Source organism: Dendrobates tinctorius, unplaced genomic scaffold, assembly GCF_039654945.1.
Source record: "Dendrobates tinctorius isolate UK_male_01 unplaced genomic scaffold, ASM3965494v1 ptg000009l, whole genome shotgun sequence".
In the NCBI taxonomy this organism is placed as follows: Eukaryota; Metazoa; Chordata; class Amphibia; order Anura; family Dendrobatidae; genus Dendrobates; species Dendrobates tinctorius.
Genome location: NW_027361677.1, coordinates 20,412,615 through 20,419,310, shown reverse-complemented (window position 1 = coordinate 20,419,310; position 6,696 = coordinate 20,412,615).

Genomic DNA, 6,696 nt, shown 5'->3' with positions numbered 1-6,696 from the left:
CTGTGTCTTCAACTTGTCCCTCCCAATATTCTTTTAGCAGGGTTAAGGGTCCTCGGACCTTTCTTCCATAGAGTAGTTCAAAGGGGGGAAACCCGGTGGACTCCTGGGGAACTTCCCGATAGGCAAACAAGAGATGGGGTAGGTACTTCTCCCAGTTTGAATCTCTGTCAGTGAAGGCCCTCAGCATATTCTTCAGAGTGCCATTGAATCGTTCACAAAGTCCATTTGTTTGGGGATGATACGGAGTCGTTCGGATCGCTCGTACTCCACAGGTGCGCCACAGACACTGGACCAGCTCTGACATGAACTGGGAGCCTTGGTCTGACAAGATCTCACTGGGGAATCCTACTCTGGTGAAAATGGTAACCAGGGCCTCGGCCACCTTGGCTGCAGAAATACTTGACAAGGCCACAGCTTCTGGATATCGGGTGGCATAGTGCACAACAGTGAGAATGTACTGCTTTCCAGATTTACTTGGTTTAGCCAGAGGTCCAATGATATCGACAGCTACTCTTTGAAAGGGTTCTTCTATTTTAGGGAGCTGTTGCAGGGGTGCCTTTGGGTGATCTCCGGGTCGCCCTCTACGCTGACATATGTCGCAAGTTCGGCAGAAATGCGCTACGGCTTGGGAAATCCCAGGCCAATAGAAAGATTGAGTCAATCGTCTCTCAGTGCGGGTTTTACCTTGATGGCCAGCAGTAGGAATGTCATGAGCAAGGTGTAATAGGGGAATTCTGTATTTCTGAGGAACAATCAGCTGTTTGCTATAAGTCCAGGGCTTATCTAGGGAGTCAGCATTGGTATCCCGATACAGAAGTCCATTTTCTCTGATAATTCTTTCCCCGTTCTCCCCCAACTGCCCTATCTCAGCTCGAGCTCTAAAACTAGCTAGGGTGGGGTCAGTATCTACCTCTTGTCTAAACTGAACTTTATCCCAAGTAACACTCACATTGTCCCCACAAGAAGAACCACTCACCGGCTGTGACGGCAGTTCTGGTGGCCTCATTTCCGTGGATGGGTTGTACACGTCCACATTAGCTGCTCTCTTGGCTTGACTTCTGGTTACCGCACCGACAAAGTGGCAATGAAGATTTCCCACATCATTTCCTAGAAGAACGTCTGCAGGGAGGCCGCTCATCACAACCACCACGCATTGTTTTGCCCCAAAGCCTTAATCCAGGGTCACACTCGCTCTTGGAATATATCTCTGGGTACCTCCAGCCAATTCAATGGCGATTCCTGGTCCCTTTTGAATTGCTTCTGGTTGAATTACTCGGGGATCGGCTATGGTGAGAAAAGCCCCATTGTCACGGAAGCCAACAACTTTTTGGCCATCCAGCACGACCTCCTGTAGATGTTTGTGCTGAAGATCAGAAGAACAGGTGGCTGGGGCTCGCACCCCATAGACTCCGGTTAGGGGAGCCAGGATATCAGAGTCACTTGGCAAGTCATCAGGGACTGAATCCAGCTCTTCTCCTGGTGAGGGTGTCTGTAGATAATGAACAGGCAAAGGCAGTCTGTAGCTGTCCTGCCTCCGAACACCTGGACATTGGAATTGCAGATGCCCAGGCTTCCCACATCTATAACATCTGCGCTCTGGGATTCTTCCTCCACGTCGTAGTCCCGAACGTGGAGCAGGAGTAATGCGAGGCACAGTCACACGAAGGTCACCATGAGTTGATGGTCTAGTGGGATGGTGAATATTGGAGGCCGAAGGACCAGGGGCCGTCAGCGTTGGGGGGATGGTAGTTTTTTTTTTCACTGAGTAGTAGTTTTTTCCACTGAGGCTTGATGGTGAGAGCCTCATCAGCTAGAGCTGCAGCTTCCTCCACAGTGGCTGGTCTCCTTTCACGCACCTATTCCGGATCTCAGCAGGGCACTTGAAGTAAAACTGCTCTTTTAGGATGACTTGGAGGAAGGTCTCCCAAGTTAAGGCCTCCTCTCCCTCCAGCCAGCGATGACATATTTGTTTGAGTCTGTGGGCATACATCTTGAAGGACACTTCCTCATCACAGGCTAAAGTACAGAACTGGGTCCTGTAAGTGTCTGGGGTCACAGTATAATATTCTAGAATATTCTGTTTAATCTCCGCATACTCACAGTTCCACCAAGGGTCCATAGCTCTATAGGCTGCGGCAGCTCCACCCTCTAAGAGCCCCACCAGATGTCGGACTCGCTCCCATTCCGGGACTTCCATTAATCGACACTGATGCTCAAAGTCCTGGAAGAAGCCCTCAATGTCACCTGAAGCCTCATTAAACGGCTTGAAGTCTTTGCGGGACACTCTGGGGAGTTCCCTCATGGTGGGTGCTGGGGCTACAGTCTGTCTGGAGCTTCTAGCTGCTTCCACAGCGAGCTGCCTCTCCAGTAATGCCCTCTCTTGAGCTCTATGAATTGCCTCCCTCTTATCTTCTATGGTAGCATCTTCTCCCAGCAATGCCATCTGCCTCTCCAGCAATGCCCTCTCATTAGCTCCGCGCTTGACTTCCCTCTTATCTTCTATGGTAGCCTCTTCTCCCAGCAATGCCAACTCCACCTCGTACCACACAACCCACTGACTTTTTTGGGTATTTACCTCTGGCTGCAGTCTTTCCTCCGTTTGCTGTGGGGATCCTTCCTCAGCGTCATCTTGCAGGCGAACTCCTTCCAAAGCCTCAATCAGCTGCTCCTTGGAGAGTCCCTTGTAGCTGACTCCCAGTTCACGGGCCTTTGTAGGTTCACCGCAGTCCAGTTCTTGTACTCTACGGTGCTGGTTCCAGATGTTGATGGGCCGTTGTCCTCCATTCCTTCTGCTCTGATCCCACTGCTGCCACCAGTTTGTGACGGGGTATACGACAGAGCAAGAAGGGACAACATGCCGAGGGACGATCCAACGAGATTTATTAAGGCAGGGAGCATACAACATCAAATATCCATAATGTCCTTGGAGTCCATGAGAAGTCCACAATAAGTCCACACTATGGAAACAAATCCAGGCACCTCATGATAGTCCTTGTGCCAGATGCGATAACAATAATCCTTGCAATAGTCCACAGGATTCCACACAATCCCACGGACGTCACGAGCTGGCCTCAACTCAGTTTGTGACTCCTTCACGTCCGCACTCAAATCACAACTGATCTTAAAACAAGAATGTATTGTCAGGGCTCCTGGGATCAGCCCATCTGAAGGGGGGTAGGGGTCACACCTACTATTCAATGGTTTGGGCCATCAGAAGATTCTAGAAATGTAAGGGCTCCACTGAGTCTACAGGATGTGTATTGTAGGTTATCTTCTGCTTAGGAAACAATAGCCAAAGTTCCACTAGCTGTTGACACAAGCCTAAATTAGATTATGGTCCAGGTACATCACAAGACATTGCAAAGTATTGGGCGAAGGAGACATGGTTAATTTACAGCAAATACAACCAGAGAAAAGTTAAATGACATATTATACAAAATACAGGACAGGGCAAAACTACAAATCATGACCGTGACGATGCGGGTTGCCCAGGAAGTTGCCGGGTTGCCGGGACGATGCGGGTTGCCCAGTTGCCCAGGGGAAGAGTCTTGAGGAGAATTTTTGGCTCATCTTTCATTGTTTTTAAGAAATCTCAAGATGGAAGAGGCCAGGAGCCATTTGGTGAGCTGCATTTCTTGCTACATGTTCACAGATTTACCAGTGGAAAAGCCAAACTTCACATGCCACAAATGCAAGCTTGTGTCCCTGTTGGAGGAAAAGTTGCAAAATCTCGAAGAGAGGTTAGCTACGTTGAAGATCATTAAGGAAGGTGAAGAGTTCTTGGACAGAGCAGAATTATCTCTTCATGTTACAGAAAGAGAAGAAATTCGAAGTGCACGTGAAGAAACAGAGGAATGGAGACAAGTGACCCAGAGAATCAGGAGGATCAGGAGGCAGTCAGCACCCATACTGCTCAGAAACCAGTACCAGGCTCTCACGCAGGAAAACGATGAAGAAATACATCAGGATAAGACTTTGCCAACAGACAGCAACCTTGTACGCCTTCAGAGTCCTCCTGGATGGAGAAAGAAAAATGTTGTGAAGAAGAAACGGAGAGTGGTGGTCATGGGGGATTCCCTGTTGAGAGGAACAGAGGCCGCTATCTGCAGACCGGATATAACTTCAAGAGAAATGTGCTGTCTTCCAGGTGCAAAAATTAAAGATGTGTCTGACAGGATATCAGGACTCTTCAGACGTACAGATGACTACCCATTCCTGCTACTACATGTGGGGACAAATGACACCGCAAGAAACGACCTGGAAACCATCTGCAGAGACTTTGAAGACTTAGGCAAGAAAGTGAAAGAACTGGGAGCGCAGGTGGTCTTCTCTTCCATCCTCCCAGTGGATGGCCATGGAACAAGGATGTGGAATAAGATTCTGCAGGTGAACAACTGGCTACGTCGATGGTGCCGTCAGCAACGATTTGGATTTCTGGATCACGGAGTGAACTACTTATACGATGGACTACTTGCTAGAGATGGGGTGCACCTTACGAAGACTGGAAAGCAGGTATTTGGAAGTCGCCTTGCTACACTTGTAAGGAGAGCTTTAAACTAGAACAACATGGGAAGGGAAGCAAAAGACCAGGAAAAGCCATACACCTGACAAATGCTATTGAGAACTCTGCTATTAGAAGTGGAAAGGAAGAACAAAGACAAAAGAATCTAATTAATAAAAATATTGGAGAAAGAGAAACCAATCACAAACTAAAATGTTTCTATACTAATGCACAAAGCATGGGCAACCAACAAGGAGAATTGGAACTACTAACACAGGAAAAGAAATATGATGTCATTGGAATCACTGAAACTTGGTGGGACAATACACATGATTGAAATACAAGACTAGAAGGATACAACTTATTTGCAAGAAACAGACTTGATAAACGAGGAGGGGGTGTCGCATTGTATGTTAGAAACGTGTATATCTGCACAGAGATTGAAGCTTCAGAGACTGGGAGTTCTGTGGAAACTGTTTGGGTAAGAATACAAGGACAGAACAATGGAAAGGACACCATTGTAGGCATTTACTACAGGCCGCCTGTGCAAGCTGAAGATATGGATGAACTCTTTATGCATCAAATGGCCAAGTTCTCCAAAAAATATGACATAGTTGTCATGGGAGATTTCAACTATCCAGACATTTGTTGGGAATCTCTCTCAGGCAAAACTAACAGGTCAAGGAAATTCTTATCCTCTCTTGCTGACAACTTTATCTTCCAAAAGGTAAGGGAGAAAACAAGGGGAACTGCTACCTTAGATCTAATCCTTATAAACAGGGAGGAAATGGTTGAGGAGGTAAAAGTGGCTGGGACCCTAGGAGGTAGCGACCATGCTATTTTAGAATTTTGGATAACTAGAGGCGGAAGACCTGTGAAGACTCAGACGTCAAGGTTAGATTTCAGAAAGGCAGATTTTAAGGGATTCAGAAAGAGAATTGGAGGGATCCAATGGCTGGATATCCTTAAACACAAAAGTGTCCAGGAAGGATGGGAAATCTTGAAAAATGAAATTCTCAAAGCACAGTTGTTAACAATTCCGAAAAGAGGGAAGAATAGGAAGCATTTAAGGAAACCAGGATGGATGAACACAGAACTTAAGCACATGCTAAAAAGGAAGAAAAAAATGTTTATAAAATGGAAAGAGGGAGGCATATCTAAAGAAGAATATAATGCTGTCTGCAGAACCTGCAGGGCACAAATCAGATTAGCTAAAGCTGAAAATGAATTGAGGCTTGCAAGAGATGTCAAAAGCAATAATAAAGGATTTTGGGGATATGTCAAAAGTAAAAGAAAAGTCAAAGATGCTATAGGATTTTTACAGGATGAAAATGATGAAATGGTAAGACAGGATGTTGAGAAGGCTGAACTTTTAAATTCCTATTTTGCATCTGTTTTCTCTCAGAAATGAAATGTAACATCAATTGTTATTCACTGTCCTATTAAAGGAATAGAAGAATACAGGATATATATAAACAGAAAGATAGTGAGGAAACACTTAGCTAACCTAAATGAATTCAAGTCTCCAGGTCCAGATGAATTACACCCCAGAGTACTGAAGGAGATAGCAGAAGAAATTTTTGAACCCCTCTCCATAATCATGGGTTTGTAACTAATAAGTCATGTCAGACTAACTTAATTTCCTTCTATGACGGTATCACTGATTGGGTGGATCAAGGAAATGCTGTAGATATAGTATATCTTGACTTCAGCTAAGCATTTGACAAAGTCTCTCATACAATCCTTATTGAAAAAATGACTAAGTATGGAATGGACAAGGCAACTGTTAGGTGGATTCATAACTGGCTTAGTGATCGGACCCAAAGAGTGGTCGTAAATGGCTGCACATCCAGTTGGAAGAATGTCTCAAGTGGGGTACCACAGGGCTCTGTCCTGGGCCCTGTATCGTTCAACATCTTTATCAACGATTTAGATGAAGGAATTGAGGGTAAACTGATTAAATTTGCTGATGACACAAAGCTAGAAGGGATAGCTAATACTAGAGAAGAGAGAGAGGATTCAAAAAGATTTAAATAAACTGGAGAAGTGGGCAGTAACTAACAGAATGGTTTTTAACAGGGAGAAATGCAAAGTACTACATCTGGGCAATAAAAATGAAAAAAGCATATACAGAATGGGAGGAATAGGGCTAAGTGACAGCACATGTGAAAAAGACTTGGGTATACTAATAGATC